At 31.4% G+C, this 24439-nt stretch overlaps 1 pseudogene; it reads right to left on the bottom strand.

Annotated features, from left to right (window-relative positions):
• Window positions 1-1863: 1863 nt before the first annotated feature.
• Window positions 1864-2659, bottom strand: LOC149217248 (small ribosomal subunit protein uS2 pseudogene; annotated as a pseudogene).
• Window positions 2660-24439: the final 21780 nt, after the last annotated feature.

The following is a 24439-nucleotide window of genomic DNA, read 5'->3' as shown; positions in this document are numbered from 1 at the left end:
AGAAATGAAGGAAAGATACAAATGGAGGAAATAAAATAATCTTCTAATTTCAATCTCTCAGTATAAAGGAACTCCAAAAGCTCAAAAAGCCACCCATCCATCTCATTTTTTTCTACGAGGTGTCCTCCTGAGATCTCGACTGATACCTGCCACAATATTCTCACTGGAAATTGAACACTTTCCTTCAAAGATTCAGAAACTGACTTCTTCTGGGGTCGGCTCCCTTCCTGCCTCCTCCACGCTTCTTTGCTTTGGATTCTACCTACATTACTAATAAGGGCATTAACATGTAAAAACATAAGTTGCAATCACTAAAATCCCCGAGATTCTGTAACCACCTTATGGGTTCCTGCTATGCTATCAATACTTACAATACCGTTACAATAATGTGTGGAGAAGAGCTTGGCAGGTGGATACCTTTTCTCCTTCGAATTCTCCCAAGGGTGGCATTCGTGGGGTCTGTAATGGTGGCTGGCCTTCTCGTCTCTCCTTCTGGTTCTACGCAAGGAAATATTCGGAGTACCTGCTGAGCGATGCTTCAGAAGAGCTGCATTGGCTACCTCCCAACAAGAAGAGCACGATTGCAGGTATATAGATTGATGGCCTTTGCTTCAGATAACAGAAGCCATGTCACGACGTTCAAATATGATTTGATTATCATCAGAGCATGAAAAATGGGGTGATGGATAACAGGTGACATATAACAGCGAGTCTATAATTTTTCTTATAAAAATATCTCCCACTGCAACGAGTTCATAACAGAATTAAATGGCAATACCTTGAAATATTAAATTGAGAGATATGTGGTGAAAACGATACCCCTCATGAATTTTATTTTTTCATTATTAAACATATACAATACAATTAAGTCTGGTACAACCTTTCGCATACAATGAAACACTCTTCAACTAAACTGATGTGTTGCCCATCAAATTTCTATAATCTACAAGTACACCCACACCCTGTGGAGATACAAACTTGTCTCTATTTTTCTAAGCTACCCATTGTCTACCAAACATACGTTGCTCTCTTTCATGTTTGTGATATTCATGACTTACATGTCATTTGTGGAGAAATTCTAACTCCACATGACCTTCTACTTCAAAATATTCATAATACAACATTACATACTAAATCCAATCCAAAACCAGTTCAAAATACAATATAAGAGTTCATTCCACAATAGTACTCTGCTCTTAATGCCTCTGCAAAAAATACAGAAAAGGAACAAGACAAGAATCCTAATAACAATAGCCTGCCATTAACTATCAAGAAAAAACTATGAACCCTTAACTGGGCTTCAGATCGTGAAACATTGACTCCCATGACCAAATGCTGCCACTATTAATAGGCAAAACTCGATCATTATGCTAAGGAGTATAGATGCAAAAATCCTCTGGTTCGACTTTCAATCTCAGATGACTTTTCTTCTTCTTGGCATTCCCACGCCCAAAATCCACCACCTTCCCATTCTTGAGAGGCAGAGTAGGGAGTAACCTGCCTAAGAACCTACATCTATGATTTCCCTTGCAAAATACCTTTGAAGCAGAGACATACAGAGTCAGCTCCAGTGATGGCAACGAGCGGAGAAAACCTTGAAGAAATATTTAAACGCAGCCCTTGGTTTTCTTTAAAGAAGACACAAGCCTCTGGACATATGGTGTTGATTTCCCCCGGCCACACTTGGCGAGCTTCAAAATCTCCAACGTTTTTTGAAAAAATTCTCAGATACATCATATGATAAATTAATACATGTGATTTGTGAACATCAATTTCACAAGGACATTAATATAGTATCTTTTTCCATACATCATTTTGAAGGATGAACCTCTTTTGAACAGAAAAAATATGAGGATCACAAACTCATCTCAACAACACGATTGATACTAAGGAAGCAGGAATACTAGGCGTCAATGAATCATCCCACCTTGCCACTGGTGGAAATGGAGCAGGTGTTGAGTCCCTTCCATCAACAGCGATTGGAGTTGCAGCACTAGGCCAGTCAGACATGGCCAATGAAGGCACAACATGGATTGCACTAGGTTCAGTGAACCCCCATTGTGCATCTGGAATATCAGCACCCCACTGATCTCCTAGAAGAGCGAGAGAAGGTGCTATATAGTTAGTAGTATATTCAGTGCCAGGGGATTCTTCTTCTCTGTGCTCCTTAGTTTCGTTGGCCTCTTTGTAAAAGAACAAATCAACCATGTCCCATTTATGACCAGGAAGGATGGTTCGTCGCATTTGGAGAACCATTCTTGCAAGCATCCAAAACAGGCATCCAATGCTTGGTTTTCCCTTCTTGTTGGCAGATATCCTAATATCCACACGCTTCATGGCTGAATCCATGCCATAGAAAGCAATGGTTGGAATATTACCTAGGGCCACTTCTTCCCAATGGATTTCTCTCTCTCTACAATTTTCTCTACAAGTTTATCAAATGTCATAGCTTTCATTTGTTCACTATATTGAAGAGTCTCCAATTAGTGTGAATAGGTAGCGTATAAGGCTTTAATGAATGTAGTGAGTTTCAGATCAACTTTAACACTAGTGGAATTAATATCATGATTAAAGGATTTAATTTTTGAGGCTAAGTTTATTGGATCATTATCTTCCAATTACAAGTTAAATAATTTCATCAATACTTATATTACTCCATCTCTACATGGGAGTCACAAATATATTTTAATTTATTTAATGCTTCAAATGCAGTGGTTCTAAAAAGAACATGCCAACTTACCTATTATGTTACAAAAGCATAAATCAAAGCATATGCCCTTTTATCTTTACTATTCTAAACTGCAAGTTGCTTATCATATGTATGATGTTCTGGTTCACTATCATCCTTACTTTCACAAAAACCTTCCCATATATAACTAAAAATAAAAGTATATTTTACTTTTCAAAACCATTCTTCGTAATTTTCCTTTCCACTAAGAACCCAAAAGGGCCCTCCTTCTCGAGATTCCCCTCCTCTATCCCCTAATATGAGAGCATTCCTCCTCTAAATTCATGGTAGTATTGAAAATATTTTTAAGGTCCTCAAGAAGAATGGTATTACTACATCATTTAAGCCCCTTGAGACCATAAGACACGAAATGAGATCAGTTAAAGATAAGGTTGATCAACTTCATTTCAAGGGGGTCTAAAAGATCAATCGTTCCTGCGGAAAGTGCTACACTGGGGAGATCAATCGATCATTTAAGATTAGATTCAAATAACATGGGGCTAGAATTAAGAATAAAATAATACGATCCTTGGTTCTTGCTGAGCATTCATCCAAAAATAAGCACCACCTATTCCTTGAAGATTCTAACATCATCACTCAAGAAGATCATTATTTCAAACGCAAAATTTGAGAAGCATTGGAGATCATCAAACACCCTAACAATATAAACAGAGATGGTGGTACTTAGGTAAGCACTCGTTGGATTCCTTTAATCTCACATATCTAATGATTGTTTCCTTCCTTTCTTCTCTTCCCTCGCTCTCTCCTTTGTTTTCCTTTATTTAAAAAAACATTGCTGTTTATTTTATTTTATTTTATTTTGTTTAAATATTCCTATTTTATTTTATTTTATTTTGTCATTCTTCTTTCATTATTATTTATTGTATTATTTTATATTATTACTTTTCTTAGTCTCTTTATTTTATTTTATTTTTACTCTCCTCTATCCCTTCCTTTTATTTCATTCATTTGCTTTATTATTTCATTCATTTATTCTTTTTTGATCTTATTCTTCTTCTTCTTTTCTTAGGGTCCTTTTATCCCTATAGGCCTCCCTTTCTTCTTGTTTGTTCTCTCTTATTACTTTCTTTTTTCCTTTATCTTTATCATTATTCCAATTTCTTATTTTATTATGCTTTATTTTTATCATTTTCCTATTCTATTCTATATTTTTTTTGTTATTATTTTTTCTTTTCTTTTCTTTTTTTTTATTATTTTTCTCTTTGTTTTTCCTTTTTATTAATTTCTTTCTTTTATTTCCTCATTCCTTTTTCTTTTTGGTTATTATTCATTTTTCTTCCTTCTCTTTATTCTCTCTTATTTTCTATTTTTTTTAATAGTATCTTTTCTTCTTATTCTATTATTTATTCTATTTTGTTTTTTTGTCTTATTCTTTCTTATTTTATTTATTTCATCTTAATCTTTATTAATATTTTCTCTTTATTTCTCTTTGATTTGTTATGTTAGCCTTCACTCTTTTTCCCTTGATTATTAATTTTTAATTTATATTTATTTGTTTCTTTTTCTTTTCTTTTTTTATCTCACATCATATCCTGATGATGATTCATGTTTGAGACTCCAAACGTAAATATAAAACTAACTATTATGTATATTTCTCTAAATCCTCACGTATTAAAACCTTATTACATAAATCTTCAAACAAAAAAATATATTATTTGATATTTTTAATTTTAATTTTATTTAACAATTCTTAAAACAAGCTTTACAAGATGACCATACTTTGTTGAGTTGAAAGGTTAGGAAAATTGGTCATTTGACACATAATTCAAAATTGAGATCTAACCTCAGTATATGTAGGACATTTTAATAGAAAATGTTTTTCATACACCCAATTCACTGTGGACCTCATGAGAATTAGTTATTACATTAGCAATACTTCTTTCTTCTTTATCATTATTGAAAGAGAGAGAGACTTTTGACCTTCTAGATTAGGGTTGATCATCACTTTATATCTTTATCTTATATATATATATATATATATATATATATATATATATATATATATATTTCCTTCTCACCTTTATAGTGCTTCATTATCTCCATAAATTTTGATGCAATGATATTTTTCTATATCATAGAAAATTTTAAGGGCGAATGTTCGCCCTTTGGCGAAATTAAGGGGTTTTAAATTTTTAGTGGGCGAATAATTTGTATCATAGTACATTTTTACAAATCATCTCAAATAGCCCACCTTATTTTAAGGGAGAGGGTAAAAAAGGTAAATTTAGCCCTTAAAATTAGGAGTTACAACCTTCCATTCGCCCATTTTCAAGAATAGGTTTTATTTAAGTGAATCCTATGGGCCAAAGGCCCAAATACCATATTTATATAAGAGGTATGGTAAATTAATAAAAATATAAATAAATGAGAGGTATGGTAAATAAATAAAACATTTTTTATATTTACTCCATAAGTCACCTCATATACATTCAAGAGTGTAAAAAAATAAAAATATGAGTAAAGTGGAGGTATGGTAAATAAATAAAACGTCTTTTTATACTTACTCAAAAGGTATGGTAAATAAAAAAAAATATAAATAAACTAGACGCATGGTAAATAAATAAAACCTCTTTTTATATTTAGTTTGTAACCCTCGTTCTATTTATGAAGGCTCAAGAAAGAGGTTTTATTTAAGTGAATCCTATGGGCCAAATACCATATTTGTAAAAGAGGTATGATAAATTAATAAAAATATAAATAAACAAGAGGTATGGGAAACAAATAAAACGTTTTTTTGTATTTACTCCATAAGTCACCTTATATTTACGAACACTCAAAAAATGTGTTATATTTAGGTTAAACCTATGGGCAAAATACTATGGGACAAATACCATGGACTAGATTGTTATTAATACCATGCAAAAAAACATTATTAACCCTAATATTAGTATTAATAAAAATAAAAATGGCACATGGTATTGACCCATGGTATTCACCAAAATGGCACATGGTATTGACCCATGATATTCAACTGGAATGTAGCCTATTTAAATGGGGGAATTAAACCAGCATAGATCCATCTTTACTCTAGATCTACTAACCCCCGAGAGGTATCAAATATCGTGATATGAAAACTAGCATAGAGTGAAAAAATATTTGATCCGATCAAGAGTAAAAATGGATGTTGTAATTTAATGTATGTTAAACATTTTAGCTTGGTTAAAATAAAATAATAAAATAAAAATCAACTATTAATTTTATTAATTTTTATAAATTACTAATAGTAATTTTCAAGCTCTAGGATTATGATAACCCATGGTATTGACCCATGGTAATACCATGGTATTCATGTGAGCATAGACTATTTAAAGGGGAAATTCTATCATCTTAGATCATCTTAATTCTGGGTCTACTGAGTGCTCAGAGGGATAAATAGATTTCATCCCCCTAAGAGTGGTAGATGTGGAGTTAAGATGGATATAGGTTGGTTTTTATGATAATGAAGATATTAAATAGACTTAGGAAATTATATTGTAAAAACATCTTAAGGTGAATGGTTAAAGCATAGACATTGGACAAGTATATTTGTATACTTCTGTTTTAAACTGAAACAAATCCAGGGCTAAAAGGAATGGATTGATTGCACTAGTAATCCTTCTATAACATTCCAACATATGCTGGAGTAAACAGATTGTAATTTGGGTAATTTTTCTAATTGCAAATAGGAACATACTTGTGTATTGGTAGGGTGGTTACGAGGTCCCTAGGAGTGATGAATTTGAATTTTTCTTGGTTTTATATATAGTATTAGGTTTTTTCTCATGCTTTCTGTGAATGGCACGGGTGAATTTTATCCTACACCCACTAGGTTATCAATATGTAATTTCGGTAATCTTGATTTCAAAAGATATTTTAAAGAAATGAAATGATTTCATTTGTGTATTTAATAAACACAAGATTTTATCCATGCCTGGTGAGAGATTCGCCAAGTAATTATATATACATATCATATTATTGATAAAATCGCCTTCCATTTTTCCTATATACCATGGAGATTCGCCCATTTATTATACATGTAAATTTAGGGGGGTTCTTAAAATTTTCCCTGTTCTATATCCTTATCTTACAAAACAATATCTTCTTTTATTATGTAATGGTTTTGCTAAAACTTGACACCATCTTAGCTTAAGTTGAAACTAGTTTTGGTTGGAGCTAGAAGTAATTTTACAAACTCTTATCTTCGATATTGTGATATTTGATCTATATTCTTAATATAGGAAAAACAGATATGTGGTATGTATTCTCAATATAGGAAAGACTTGTTATGTCTTGAGGATAGGATGAGAAGTATATAATTTAATTATAGACTATAAAATTCTTTTGCACAACTTTCTCGAGATATTGAATGCACAAACTTTGCATCTATATAGAAAAGTATATCATTTAATCTTGAAATTATAAACTATAAAATTATTTGGAACAACTCTATCAAGGTATTGCATATACAAACTTTGGATAGAAAAAATCTTCAATATAATTTTTTCCTGATTTTATATTCAAAAATCAATTAATTTAAAACATTTTCAAATCCATAATAATTGTTTCAAATTTTTAATTTTAATTATAATTTCAAATCCACCTTCGAGAGAAAAAAATTCTTTATTTCTTATCATATGAACAATAAAATCAAATTATTATTATTAACTTGTTATATATATTTTCAGATGGAGATAAGTCCTAAATATTTACTTGTCTAAATTTGTCTTATCTAATGAAGTAGGAGGATGTCGTTTTCGGTTTATAGTAAAAAATCAATTTTGCAGTTCTTTCATCATGACTCTATTCCCTCTAGGGAGGGTGACATGTTAGGGAAGTCCACGTCCCACCGACATGTTAGTCGATTTTTTCGTGGTATAGAGACATTTACTGAATATTTTTATAAAATCTTGATTTTGGCCTAATCACATTAGGCCGGGGTAACACAAAATTCCGCCACCTTAATATCATTGAATTTTCAGATATATGTTCATGGCCGGTCAAACATTTTCCGATGATGCTTGGAATTTCAAATTCTTTTTTTTAACTTTTTATTTATTATTTTTCCCGAATTATGAATTACCCCTAATTTTGAATTTGACCAGTGATATTAATATCTAAAATTTATAATTAATTGCCTAAATTTATAATTAATAGTTTTTATTGCTGTATTTTTGGACATTTCTGTTTTTAATTAACAACGTTTAGAAAACAGATAAAAAAATTTTGTTGATGTGGAATTTTGGGTGGGGACTTTTTTTTTTTCTTGGAAATTTTGGGTGTCCCGCAGAGTTTCAAACTTAATCATTGTGCTCATCATTGTTATTATAATCTTCATGCTTTCACAAAATGGTCTGTCGTTATAACTGACTGACATATGTTTCTTACAATGATTATTGTAATGGATAAATATAATGATTATTGTAATTGATTGGCGTTTTTTATAATTATTATAGATTCTGACAAACATACGTGATAAATAGTTACGTTGTTATTAAATCTCATGTTTTGAGAAATTTTATATATTATTAGCATAATTATATTAGTAGATGTAATTAATATATAAATAAATATATAATTTAATAATTTTTATTAATAATTATATTATTAATTATTAGAAATTAAATATTATTAAAATTATTTAATTTTAATATTGGTAAGATTACATTTTCATCATGTCCAATATATCACTTCAATCAAAGTGGGAAATCGAACTAGTGACTTCACATCAAGGAGTGTTTTAAGAAAAACTGGATCACCACAAATCTTGATATTTTAAACCTGATACTAAATCTTAATATTATAAACAAATGCACCAATATTCAGAAAAACAAAATCTTTTGTTTAGTTCAAATACCAAAATCTACTATACATAATTAGTATCTGAATGTTATTAATATGTCTAAGCATATGTCTAAGCTCAAACAACACTGTAATTAATAATATACATAATGTGTATCTCAAAATTACACACAAAAAATATTGTAATTAATAAAACTACCAAATTTTGTCGTGATTATGAAGGATCTAGTAAAACAAGAACATATATTCTCTTATAAAATTTACTTTTATATTTAACTTAAAATGAATCCTACATATAGCTCTAGATCTTATATTACTTTTATATTTAACTTACAATGCAACCTACATATAGCTCTAGATCTTTAAGATTGTAGATGGCTTACTATTGTTTGAAACTAACACTATGCATTGTTTTTTGATAAACACCATAAAACTAGAATCTCCAAAAACAAACAAAAATTAATATTAGGAGTAAAGAATTCCTTAAGTAATAATATAAAAATAAGTGATTTTAAATAATATTTTACATAATATTTTAAATAACATTTTTACCTTATATTTTAAATAATGAAATTATATTTTCAAATTTAATAATACAAAATAATTTCTTTGAGGGAAAAAAATATTTTCATCGTCAATTTAAATTTTGTAAATTACCCAATTTTAACCAAATAACTAATAAAGAATAAATATTCTAAGTTCCCGCACTTTAAAGTGTTTTATAAACCCTCACAACCATATTGTATTAGTTTACAACTATACTCATAATAACGGAAAGTTTCCGTTACAGTAGGCATTATAAGTGCTATAAATCACGAGTATGAGTGACGTTGTGTTCAAACTTCATGATTGATGAGACTTACATGAAACTCAACAATTTTGAAACAGGAATAATGTCAGCGAGTGGTTGCTGCACTCCTAAGCCAAACCATTTTTGGTAAGTGTAAAGAATATCTTGGATTGTGACATGACAATAACTTTCAGCAAAACACTCAATAGGATAGATAAGATTGATGGCATGCAACAAATATTCTTAATTTTTTTTTCTTTCAAATCTTTTACAAATGAAATAGAAAACTTTAAGATGGAGAATGAAAGGGATAAATGGACAGAGTGGAATGAAACGAATAGATCTTATGGATGGGAATGAAATGGATAGATAAAAATAATGGAATGAAATGAATGCAAGAGATAGTGAAGTGGTTTATAATGGTTTTAATTATATTTTAAAATTTCATAGTGAAGTGTTTTATAATGGTTTTAATTATATTTTAAAATTCTATAGTGTATTAAGTAGTGAAAAATTATATCTATATTTTGTTAGAGATGTGTAAGGTAAAGAATATCTATGCGACAACAAATTTTAAATCTCTATTTAATTAAAAATCAAAATTCTCTAATCTCAATTCTAATATAGACCACACTTATCTACATAAATAATGTACTTATTATTATTATTACTAACTCAACCACGTTAATAAATGTGGTTGATATACACTCATAAGTGTATACACAAGCATATCAATAAATGAGATTAATAGACAGATAGGAATCAATGGTATGGATTTAATATTAATATTAATATTGATAGTAATAAATATATAATTTCAATAATAATATTAAAAAATAATTACTATATTATAATATTTTTTTGTTATAAATGTGGTTGATATGCACTCATAAGTATATACACAAGCATATCAATAAATGAGGTTGATAGACATATGAGAATCAATGGTATGTATGTAATATTAATATTAATATTGATAGTAATAAATATATAATTTCAATAATAATATTAAGGAATTATTCCTATATTATAATATTTTTTTGTTATAGTTGTGATAATAATTATAATAATTAAAATAACAAATTATAAAATTATTATTTTATTATAATAATATGATAATATTATTTATATTATCCATAATATCATAAACTCAAGGGATTAGTGATATTATAAACCAAGGAGATTAACAAGCCCAATGGATTATTCATATTATAAAACCAAGAGATTAATATTAATTATTAATACCCTTTCTTTATTTAAACCCAAGGGATTATTAATATTATAAATCCAAGGGATTAATACTAAACCCTAGGATTAATGTTATAAACACTAGTATTAATATTAAACCCTAGGAATATAAACCCTAATATAATTATTATATTCCCAAGGGATTATAAACCCTAGGATTAATACCATAAGCCCTAAGATTAGTATATCAAACCTAATAATACTGTTATAAACCCTAATATATTATTATACATATGAGGGATTAATATTATAAACTCAAGCGATTAATATTATAAACTGAATGCATTAATAATATTATAAATTTAAGGGATTTTTGGTATTATAAAGCCGAGATATTAATATCATAAACTGAAGGAATTATAAACCCTAGGACTAGTATTATAAGCCCAATGGATTAATATTGTAAACCCAAGGTATTGATATTAAACCCTAGGATTAATATTATAAACCCTATGATTAATATTAAACTATGGGAATATAAACCCTAAATTAATTTTATAAACCCAATCGATTATAAACATTGTGACAATGATGGTTAGATTGATTAATATTATAAACTCTATGATTAGTATTGAACCCAAGGATTACTATTATAAACCCAATATTAAAAAACCCTAATACTATGAACCTAATACTAAACCCCATGGATTAATATTCAAAACCCTAGTATTGATATTAAATCCTGTGAATACAAAGCCTAAGATTAATATTATAATCCGTGAGATTAATATATTATACATAAGACTACTAATATAAACCCTAATATATTATTATACATATTAGAAATTAATATTTTAAACCCAAGGGATTACTAATATTATAGATCCTATGGATTAATATTATAAATACAATAGATTAATAATATTATAAAATAAAATGATTAATATACCTAAATAAATATTAATACTATATACCTAATATATTTATATTATAAACCGGGTAGAATAATATTAAACCTTAGGATTAATATTATAAACCCAAGGGATTATAAACCCCAATATTAATATTATAAACCCAAGGAGTGATTGATATCATAAACCCAAGTGATTAATAATTTAAATACTAGGGGTTAATATTAAACCGTAAGAATATAAACATTAATATTAATATTATAAACTCTAAGCTTAGTATTATAGACCTTTATATTAACCCATAATATTATAAATTATAAACCGAATGTTAAATCATGAGAATAAAAACACAATATTTAAAAGATTTAATATGACAAACCTGGTACTAAACCCTAGTTTTTCAGTGTAACAATGCGAAATTGAATAAAATACAATGTAATGTAACATTGCAACAATAATTATCAGATTTATTTTCCTATTTAGACAATATTTGTCACGATGCGACATTGGATAAATTTTGCTACCATCACAATGTCACATTATTAAACCATAATATAAAATCCAAACATTATAAAACCCAATATAATAAAATCTAAGATTAATATTATAAAGCCTAATATTAACGTTAATTATTATAAATTATAAACTCAATATTAAACCCTAATAGTATAACCCAAATATTATAAACCCTACTACTAAAACCCAATTTTGTAATTTCACAATGTGACATTGAATAAATTGCAAGGAAATGTAACATTGTGACAATGAGTGTTAGATTCATTGTCATATTCAGACAATGTTTATTGTAATGCGACATTGGATATATTTTTGTACCTTTCCAATGTCACAATATTAAACCATAATATTATCAAACCTAGTATAATAAACACTTGATTATTATTATAAGCCCTAAGATTTATAAAGCCTAATTTTAATAGATTATACCCTAAAATAAATATTATAAACCCCAGACTTAATACTATTAACACTATCCATCCAATCAAAGCCTCCATGGTAAGCCAAGGCCATAGACTATGGTTCACTATAGGTTACCTATAGATAGACCATGATTCATGAGGTAAGTATGGTTCATCATGATAGTCATGTAGACTATTGTCGACTATGATGCCATGTTGAATATAATTGACCATGTCAACAATAAACAACCATAGTCAACATGTGTTAATGTATAAATAATATAAACCCTAACATAGTGAACCACATTTATCCCTCCGGTATGTAATATTAATCCTGTGGGATTATATACCTTCATTATTAATATTAAGCCCTAGGGTTAATATTATAAGCCCAAGAGATTATTAATATTATAAACTGAGGGGATTAATAATATTATAAACACAAGGTATTCTTGATATTATAAACCCATGGGCTTAACATTATAAAACCAAGTTATTATAAACCTTATGATTATAAATCCTAATATTAATATTATAAACACAAGGGATTAAAACAAAACCTTATGATTCATATTATAAACCCTAGGATTAATATTAAACCATAGGACAATAAACCCTAAGATTAATATTATAAACCCAAGGGATTATAAACGTTGTGATAATGGTTGTTATACTCATTAATATTATAAACCTTATGATTAATATTATAAAACAAAGGGATTAATATTAAAAGCAAAAGAGATTAATAAAGCGAATGGATTAATATTAAACCATAAGAATATAGATTCTAAGATTAATATTATAAACCCAACGTATTATAAACATTGCAACAATGATTGTTAGATTAAGTAATATTATAAACCCTAATATTAAACCTTAATATTATAAATTATAAATCCAATGTTAAATTGTGATATTAAAAGCCCAATATATGAAAGCCATAATATTATAAACCTAATATTAAACAAAAATTTAGCAATGTAATAATGTGACATTGAATAAATTAGAATGTAATATAACATTGCAATAATGATTATCATATTGATTCTTGTATTGAGATAATGTTTGTCACAATGTGGCATTGGATAATTTTTGTACCATTCTAATGCCACATTATTAAACCCTAATATAAAATACTAAAATTATAAAATCCAATATAATAAACCCTCATATTAATATTTTAAAACCGTAATATTAAATCTCAATATTATAAATTATAAACCCAATATTAAAACCTTGTAGCATAAATTGAATATTATAAACTCTAATATTAAAGGTCATTTTTGTAATGTCACAATGCGATGTTGAATAAATTGCAAGGCAATGTAACATTCTGACAACGATTTTCAGATTGATTGTCACATTAATACAATGCTTGTCGCAATGAGATGCTGGATATATTTGTGTACCATTCCTATGTCACAATATTAGACCATAATACAAAACCCTAACATTATAAAAAATAATATAATAAACCCTTCATTATTATTATAAGCCCTAAGTTTAATATATTAAAACCTAGGATTAAGATTATAAACCCCAAGATTAATATTCTTAACCCCATCCATCCATTCTAAGCCTCCATGGTCAACGACGACCATCCATTATGGTTCAGTATATGTCGCCTATAGATTGACCATGATTCAGGGCTTAATTATGGTTCACCATGATAATCATGTTGACTAATGTTGACTATGATGGCCATGTTAACTATAGTTGACAATGTCAACAATAATCAATCATAGTCAACATCTCTTAATGCATAAATAATATAAATCCTAACATAGTCAACCACATTTATACCTTGGTTTTATAATATTAAAATGTTGGGTCTATAATATTAATTCCTTGGGATTATAAATGGTAGGACTAATAGTAAACCCTAGGATTAATATTATAAACTCTAAGATTAATATATCATACCTAATATTAATATTGTAAACCCAAGGAACTATAAACATTTTGACAATGATTGTTAGATTGATTAATATTATAAACCCTGTTATTAATATTATAAAACAAATGGATTAATATTAATATTATAAATGCAAGCGATTAATATTATAAATAGAATGGATTAATAAATCCAAAGGATTAATGTTATAAAATTAAGGGATTATAAACATTGTGACAATGATTGTTAGATTGATTAATATTATAAACCCTACAAATGATATTAAACCCTATGATTAATATTATAATATCTAAAATTAATATTATAAACCCTCATAAAAACCACAATATTATAAATTGTAAACCCAATGCTAAATCATGATATTAAAAACCAAATATTTAGAATCCCTAATACTATAAACCTAATATTAAGCACCAATTTTGTAATGTAATAATGAAACATTGAATAACTTGCAATCTAACATAATATTGAAACAATGATTATCAGATTGATTTTTGTATTGAGATAATATTTGTCACAATGTGATGTGGGAAATATTTTTATACCATTCCAATGTCACATTATTAAGCCCTAATATCAAAGAATAACATTATAAAACCAAATATATTAAACCATAATACAATAAACTCAATATTATAAACTGATGCAGGAGCATGTGACTCAGAGGGAAAACGTTTTCCAACATATTCCGAAAAATCCAAAAAAAATCTACAGGCAAGAGAGTGGGGTCCTTTAGCTTGCAATTTCCATGTTTTTAGTTCAAGATAGGATAAAATAGAGAATAAAACATGCTATTTATATCACAGATGGATAAGCTGTAATAAAGCTTTTACGCTTTAAATCATTCCTGTAACGCATGCTTTTGTAACGGACAAGGTCCGAGAAGACCTATCCTTTAATTATAAATAAAGAGGCAACAAAGACTCGCATGGGAGAGAGGAGCGGTGCCGAAAGCATTATTATTGAAAACTTTTCTCTCGGCGTTTCTAAATCAATGGTTTATGTTAATATGTATGCATAGCTTATTTCACTATGTATTGAAAGTGTTGAATTGCCTTACTGTTCCCCGCATGATGCATTTACTGTGTATTTAAGCATTTTGGGTAGTTTTCTTTTCATTTTGGCGGCTACCGACTCTTCAAATTATTTTTTATAAAGTCAGAGGAGAACTCCGTTTACACAGCGTAATTACGATATTTCTCTTAAGCGGAACAGTGGGCGGACGTGAAGCTTTATCAATATTGGTTCTTACCCTTATCAGTCCGAAACCAATATCGCATCGGAGAGGGCCTTTATAACTGTGGAATGTGTGCGCTCTGATATCCTAGAGTCGAAGTAATATAAATTGCAGTATAAAAGGTCGTCGGGTCTGCAAGGGCCTTTGGAACTATGCGGACACTCGGATCCGAAACATTATAGAGCGGAGCATAAAGGGGCGTCGGATTACAAACCCGCCGATATTCCGGACTCAAAATCTATATATAGAAGGGAGCATAACGTGTGTCAGGTCTGCGGGGTGTTCGCATCGCATATTGGAGGCATTGGTACCATAGAGTCCGCCGATAGCCATTGTCAATATCGCATCGGGGAAAAGGGCAAGGGGAAACATAAAGCACCAATTGTATTTAAAATAATTATTTCAGAATTACAGCCCGATAGCATAAAGCCACCGATAGTGTTATTCCTCTTTAAAGTGCCGATAGTGTTATAAAGTAATTCGTTTAGAATTACTGCCCGATAGGAATAAAGCCCCTATTTCTATCAATTAGCAAGGTTTATGGGGTTCGGGAAAAAAAGATGAAGCTATCAGTTTAATGACTGATACGCATATAGAAAGGGAAAGGGAAGTTGACCCTGACATAGAAGAAATTACTGCCAGATTTGGAAGGTTATCCCTAACGCCTACACCCACGCCATCATTAGTGGTATCAGAGCCGTCAACTGACATTGAATTGAATCTCAGAAGCAGGAGAAGGATGGCTTTTAGATTTGGAAGAGGACGAGGACGTGGTGGAAGAGGACGGCCTGTTGCAAATGCGGAAATAATGGAAACAGTGCAACACCTGCAAGCTAGATTGGATGCATTAACTTCAGATAGAAACATAGATGATGGAGATGTTAGCGAACCTGAGGTTGAAGCTACAGAGGAGGAAGCTGTACAGGTTACTCCTGAGATGAGGTTCTTTCAGTCAGTGTTGAGATCCACAGCCAGGCCAAAGACCAAGGTACCAGTATACCAAGGAGGACTGAATCTAGAAGAATTGATAGACTAGATTAATAGCATGGAGAAATTCTTCGATTATGAAGAAACGAAAGATGAGAAGAAAGTGAAGTTTGTTGTCACCAAGTTAAAAGGGCATGCAGCGCTCTAGTGGGATGGTGTGCAGGCAGAAAGGAAGAGACTTGGTAAGCAACCAATCAAGAATTGGAGCAGGATGGTAACAAAGTTAAGAGGTAAGTTTTTGCCAAGTAATTATCAGCAAACATTGTTTAGACAAATGCAAAATCTTAGACAGAGATCTTTGACAGTAAAAGAATACACAGAAGAGTTCTATAAGGTGAGCATAAGAGTTGGAGAAGCCCAAGATACAGATGAGAAGGTGGCTAGATATACGAATGGCCTCAGGGTGGACATTCAAGATGAGATAATTCTATTGTCTCCAAAAACAGTAGAGGAAGTTTATCAGATAGCACTGAAAGCTGAAGAAAAACTCATGAGGAAGCAGTCTGCCAGAGGGAGAGGGACTTTCAGAGGAAAAGAAATTCAAGGTGGTAGAGGAAGATCTACAGCACCTAAATATGGAGCTAGCAGTAGCTCAACCCAGCATGCACCCACAGGAGGTGATGCAAGAGGCAGAGGGAGTTTTTCTAGAGGAAGAGGAGGCAGAGGAAGAGGCAGAGAAATAAGATGTTACAGATGTAACAAGCTGGGACACAGAGCTTTTGAGTGCCCAGAGAATGTAGAAACAAAGTAGAGGAATGCAATTGTTGCTCCAGTTGAGGGAGAAGCACCAGTGGCAGCAGTAGCAGAAGAAGAAAATACACCAGAAAGAGGAGAATCCTTGGTAGTTAATAAAGTCCTACTTAAGCCAGCAAAGGAGGTGGCTGAACCGCCACAAAGGAAGACTTTATTCAGGACAGTGTGTAAAGTTCAAGGGAAATGTTGCCAGATGATCATTGATAGTGGCAGCACTGATAATTTGGTCTCTACAGAAGTAGTGGAGAAATTGAACCTGAAGACAATGAAGCATCGAACACCTTACAAAGTGTCATGGTTGCAAAAGGGGCATCAACTGTTAGTAAATGAACAGTGTGAAGTGGAATTTCAAGTGGGCAAGTATAAAGATAAAATTGTTCATGATGTGATGCCTATGGATGTGTGTCATATTGCTTGGAAGACCTTGGCAATATGACAGAGGAGCCACACATGATGGAAAAAGAAACACCTACAAGTTTGGAAAGGATGGTGTCAACCATACGTTACTACCTCTGCAGGAAGAAGATGTACCGGGACAGAAGACTGATCCAAAAACTCTGTTACTTGGAGGAAAGGAATACCTGAAGCAGATTGAAGAAAATGAGGTAAATTTTGCTATAATTTGCAAGCCTAAGGTAATAATGACATCTACTAAAGTTTCTGATTTACCCATTGAAATTCAAGAAATGCTGGAGAAATATTGTGATATTATTGTTGATGATTTGCCTAATGAATTACCGCCCATTCGAAGAATCAGTCATCATATAGATTTGATTCCTGGAGCAAGCCTACCTAACAAAGTAGCATATAGAATGACTCCTACAGAAAATGAAGAAGTTAAGAAGCAGGTGCGAGAATTGCTTGACAAGGGGCTGATCAGAGAAAGCTTGAGTCCTTGCGCAGTGCCAACAGTACTGAGCACAAAGAAAGATGGAGGCTAGAGAATGTGTACAGATTCAAGAGCCATCAATAAAATCACAATCAGGTACAGATTTCTGTTACCTAGGATTGAAGATTTAAAGGATTGCTTGTTTGGAGCAAAATATTTTTCAAAACTAGATCTTAAAAGTGGGTATCATCAGATAAGGATAAGAGAGGGGGATGAGTGGAAAACCGCTTTTAAGACCAATGAAGGACTATATGAATGGAGAGTGATGCCTTTTGGGTTGTCAAATGCACCAAGTACATTCATGAGACTCATGAATGAAGTTCTTAAAGAGTTCATTGGTAAATTTGTAATAGTATATTTGGACGATATATTAGTTTATAGCAGGTCCAAGGAGGAGCACTTGAGGCATTTAAATTATGTCTTACAGAAGCTACAACAAGAAAAACTATTGCTGAATCTGAAGAAGTGTTCATTCATGAAAGAGGAGCTGGTGTACTTGGGATTTTTTATTTCTGCTGAAGGGTTGAAGATGGATCCAGAGAAGATCAAGGCAATTATGGAGTGGCCTTCACCCAAGAGTGTTTTTGAGGTAAGGAGTTTTCACGGTCTTGCTAGTTTTTACAGAAAATTCATTAAGAATTTTAGTAAGATTAATGCACCTATTATTGAGACCATAAAGAAGGATAAACAGCCATTTAAATGGACTGCTGAAGCTGAGAAAAAATTTCAACTGTTAAAGAAGAAAATAACTGAAAAGCCTGTTTTGGTTCTTCCTAATTTTAACAAACCTTTTCAAGTAAAGTGTGATGCCAGCGCAGAAGAAATTGGAGGAGTTTTAAGCCAAGAAGATAGACCAATATCTTATTTCAGTGAAAGGCTAAATGATGCAAAAAGGAAGTATTCTTCTTATGATAAGGAGTTCTACGCAGTTGTACAGTCATTAAAGAAATGGAGGCATTATTTAATGTCAAAAGAATTTATTCTTTATTCAGATAACCATGCATTACAGTTTATAATGCAGCAGCCAAAGCTCAGCCAGAAACATGCTAAATGGGTAGAATATCTTCAAGGTTTCCATTTTGTGTTGAAGCATATAACTGGGCAGTCAAACAAAGTTGCAGATGCCTTAAGTAGGAGAAATGTATTGCTTCAGGAAAGTCAAATCCAAGTGTTGGGTTTTGATTTTCTTAAGGAATTATATGAGACCGATTCAGATTTTAAAGAGGCATTTGAGGCTTGTAAAAATCCTGTCTTGGCGGATAGGAGCAAGTGGCTGGACTACTTCCTACAAGATGGACTGTTATTTAAGAAAAATCAGCTGTGCATACCAAACTGTTCAATGAGAGAGAATTTAATCAAAGAGAAACATAGTGGAGGACTTGCAGGACATTTTGGTGTAGAGAAGACTTTTGAACAACTCAACAAATTTTATTTCTGGCCGAGGATGAAATCTGAAGTAGAGAAGTACATAAGAAATTGTAAAGTCTGCTAATAAGCAAAAGGAAGGAGCCAGAACACAAGGTTGTATATTCCATTGCCAATTCCAGATAGGCTTTGGGATATGGTAAGTATGGATTTTGTGCTGGGATTACCAAAGACTCAAAGAGTTTATGATTCAATTTTTGTTGTAATGGATAGATTTTCAAAAATGGCACACTTTATTCTGTGTTATAAAACTAGTGATGCTTCTCACATTGCTAATTTGTTTTTTAAAGAGATTGTAATATTGCATGGGTTTCCCAAAAGTATTGTCTCAGACAAGGATTCAAAATTCATTGGACATTTCTGGAGAACACTATGGAAGAAGCTGGGGACTAAATTAAGTTTCAGTTCCGCCTATCATCCACAAACTGATGGACAGACTGAAGTTTTGAACATAAGTTTAGGCAATCTTTTGAGGAGCCTTATTGCAAAACATCCAAAGCAATGGGATCAAGTGTTAGCACAAGTTGAGTATGCATATAACGACTCACTGAACAGGAGCACATGACAGAGCCCATTCCATATTGTTTATGGAATGCACCCTAGAGGAATATCTGAATTAAGGAATTTGGGAAAAGAAGAAATGAGAAGTGCAGAGGGTGAAGACTTTGCTTCAAGAATGCAAGTGATACATGAACAAGTGAAACAACAGCTGCAGGATAGCAACATCAAGTACAAAACCAGAGCAGATATGAGGAGAAGAGAGGTAAACTTTGAAGTTGGGAATTTGGTTTTAGCACATCTCATAAAGGAGAGATTTCCAAAGGGGGAGTATAATAAGTTAAAATCCAAGAAAATTGGACGGCGCAGAATACTAAGGAGATTCTCTGCAAATGCTTATGAGATTGAATTACCACCTGATGTGGGAATATCACCAATTTTTAATGTTGCAGAATTGTATAAGTATCAGAATGAAACTGCAGATGATATAGCATACGATCAGGTGACTCCAGAGATTAATTGGGTAAAACAGTTACCCACAGCCAAGAATTTACAGCCAGAAAGAATTCTAGACAAGAAAGTGCATAAGAAGACAAGGGGATGAGAGTACTTCCAGTATTTGGTAAAATGGAAGGGACATCCAACCGCTGAAGCTACTTGGGTTACAGAAGACGTCCTACAGAAGCTGGGCAAATCTGTAGACGAGCTCATGGACAGGAGCCCATGAAGAATTTTGTCCTTAGGAGTCTGATGCAGGAGCATGTGACTCAGAGGGAAAAAGTCTTCCAACATATTCCAAAAAATCCAAAAAAACTCTACAGGCAAGAGAGTGGGGTCCTTTAGCCTGCAATTTCCATGTTTTTAGTTCAAGATAGGATAAAATAGAGAATAAAACATGCTATTTATATCACAGATGGATAAGCTGTAATAAAGCTTTTACGCTTTAAATCATTCCTGTAAAGCATGCTTTTGTAACGGATAAGGTCCGAGAAGACCTATCCTTTAATTATAAATAAAGAGGCAACCGAGACTCACATGGGAGAGAGGAGCGGTGCCGTAAGAATTATTATTGAAAACTTTTCTCTCAGAGTTTCTAAATCAATGGTTTCTGCTAATATGTATGCATAGCTTATTTCACTGTGTATTGAAAGTGTTGAATTTCCTTACTGTTCCTCGCATGATGCATTTACTGTGTATTTAAGCATTTTGGGTCATTTTCTTTTCATTGTGGCGGCTGGCGACTCTTTAAATTCATTTTTGTAAAGTCAGAGGAGAACTCCGTTTACACAGAGTAACTGTGATATTTCTCTTAAGCGGAATAGTGGGCGGACGTGAAGCTTTATCAATATTGGTTCTTACCCTTATCGGTCTGAAACCAATATTGCATCAGAGAGGGCCTTTATAACTGTGGAATATGTGCGCTCCAATATCCTAGAGTCGAAGTAATATAAATCGCAGTATAAAAGGTCATCGGGTCCGCAAGGGCCTTTGGAACTGTGTGGACACCCAGATCCGAAACATTATAGAGCGGAGCATAAAGGGGCGTCGGATTACAAACCCGCCGATAAGGACCGCCGATATTCCGGACCCGAAATCTATATATAGAAGGGAGCATAAGGTGCGTCGGGTCCGTGGGGTGTTCGCATCACATATTGGAGGCATTGGTACCATAGAGTCCGCCGATAGCGATTGCTGATATCGCATCGGGGAAAAGGGCAAGGGGAAACATAAAGCGCCAATTGTATTTAAAATAATTCTTTCAGAATTATAGCCTGATAGCATAAAGCCGCCGATAGTGTTATTCCTCTTTAAAGTGCCGATAGTGTTATAAAGTAATTCGTTTAGAATTACTGCCCGATAGGAATAAAGCCCTTATTTCTATCAATTAGCAAGGTTTATGGGGTTCGGGGAAAAAAGATGAAGCTATCAGTTTAATGATTGATACGCATATAGAAAGGGAAAGGGAAGTTGACCCTGACATAGAAGAAAGCACCGCTAGATTTGGAAGGTTATCCCTAACGCCTGCACCCACGCCATCATAAACCCAAATATTAAACTGTAATTTTATAATGTAGCAACGTGACGTTGAATAAATTGCAAGGTAATGTAACATTCTAATAATGATTGTGAGATTGATTATCTCATTAAGACAAGTTTTGTTGTAAGGTTATGTTGGATCACTTTTTCTACCATTCGAATGTCACAATATTAAATCCTAATATAAAACCATAACATAATAAATCCTAATATAATAATCCCTAGATTATTATAAAACCTAAGATTATAAACCCTACGTTTTATATATTAAACCCTAGGAGTATAAAGCCCATGACTAATATTATTAATCATATCCATAAAATATAGGCCTCCATGGTCAACCATATCCATCTGCTATGGTTCATTATAGTTCACCTATAGATAGACGATGATTCACGAGGTAAGTATGGTTCACCATGATAGTCATATTGATTATTGTTCACTATGATGCCCATGTCGACTATAGATGATCATGTCAACAATATTCAACCATAGTTATATTATGTTAGTGTATAAATATTATACACCCTAAAAATGTCAACCACATTTATCACTTGAGTTTATAATATTAATCTCTTGGGTTTATAATATTACTCACTTGGGATTATAAACCAAAACTTTGTAATGTTGCAATGTTTCAATTTTAATCTTAATATTAAACATCAATTTTATAATGTAATAATGTGATGTTGAATAAATTGCAAGGTAATGTAACATTATAACAATGATTGTCATATTGATTATCGCATTAAGACAATGTTTGTCACAATGCAACATTAGATATATTTTTTTACTAGACCAATGTCACAACATTAAACCCTAACATTATAAAATCCAATATAATAAATCCTATATTATTAATATAAAACCTAATATTATAATCCATTAGTTTAATATATTAAACCCTAGGATTATAAACCCTACAATTAATATTATAAACCCCAAGATCAATATTCTTAACCTTATCCATCCAGTATAAGCCTCCATTGTCAACCACGACCATCCACTATGGTTCAATATAGTTCACAAATAGATAGATTGTGATTCTCACAATAAGCATGGTTCGCCATGATAGTCATATTGACTATTGTTCATTATGATGTCCATGTTGACTATAGTTGATCATGTCAACAATAGTCAACCATAGTTAGCATGTGCTAATGTATAAATATTATAAATTCTAACAAAGTCAACCACACTTATCCCTTGGGTTTATAATATTAATCCCTTCGGATTATAAACCCCAATTTTGTAATGTCGCAATTTTAGTTTTAATATTAAAACTCAATTTTGTAATGTAGCAATATGGCATTGAGTAAATTGCAAGGTAATGTAACATTCTCACATTGATTTTCATATTGATTGTCGCAATGAGACAATATTTGTGGCAATCCAACATTGGATAGATTTTCGTGCCATTCAAATGTCACAATATTAAACCCTAATAGAAAACCCTAACGTTATAAAAACCAATATAATAAACCCTAAATTATTATTATAAATCCTCAGTCTAATATATTAAAACCTAAGATTAATATTATAAACCACATGCTTAATATTATTAACCCTATCCATCCAATCCAAACTTCCATGGTCAACTAAGGCCATCCACCATGGGTCACTATAGGTCACATATAAATAGACCATGATACATGAGGTAAGTATGGTTCATCATGATATTCATGTTGACTATTGTTTTCTATGATGCCATGTTCACTATAGTTGACTATGTCAACAATAGTCAACTATAGTCAACATGCCTTAATGTATAAATGTTATAAACCCTAACAAAGTCAACCATAATTATCCCTTGAGTTTATAATATTAATCCATTGGGATTATAAACCTTGAGGATTAATATTAAACCCTAGGTTTAATATCATAGGCCCAGGGGATTATAAATCATAGGGCTAATAGTAAACCCTAGGATAAATATTATTAACCTTAAGGTAAATATATTAATCCTAAGATTAATATTATAAACCCTAGTATATTTTTACACAAATTAGGGATTATCATTATAAAACCAATGGATTATTAATATTAAATTGAAGGGATTAATATTCAATCCTCGAGACTAATATTATAAACCCTAGTATAAAAGACTAACATTATAAAACACAATATAAAAGACCGTAAGATTAATATTCTAAAGACTAATATTAAACCTCACTATTATAAATTATAACCCAATATTAGACCCTAATACTATATATCGAATACTATAGACCCTAATATTAAACTGCGATTTTGTAATGTCACATTGCGACGTTGAACAAATTTCAAGGTAATGTAACACTCAGACAACGATTGTTAGATTCATTATTGCATTGAGACAATGTTTGTCGTAATTTTACACTGGATA

Source organism: Pinus tabuliformis, chromosome 1_1, assembly GCF_031772625.1.
Source record: "Pinus tabuliformis cultivar Carrire ecotype Pingquan chromosome 1_1, CPIR1, whole genome shotgun sequence".
In the NCBI taxonomy this organism is placed as follows: domain Eukaryota; kingdom Viridiplantae; phylum Streptophyta; class Pinopsida; order Pinales; family Pinaceae; genus Pinus; species Pinus tabuliformis.
This window is presented reverse-complemented; position numbering and strand designations above follow the sequence as displayed.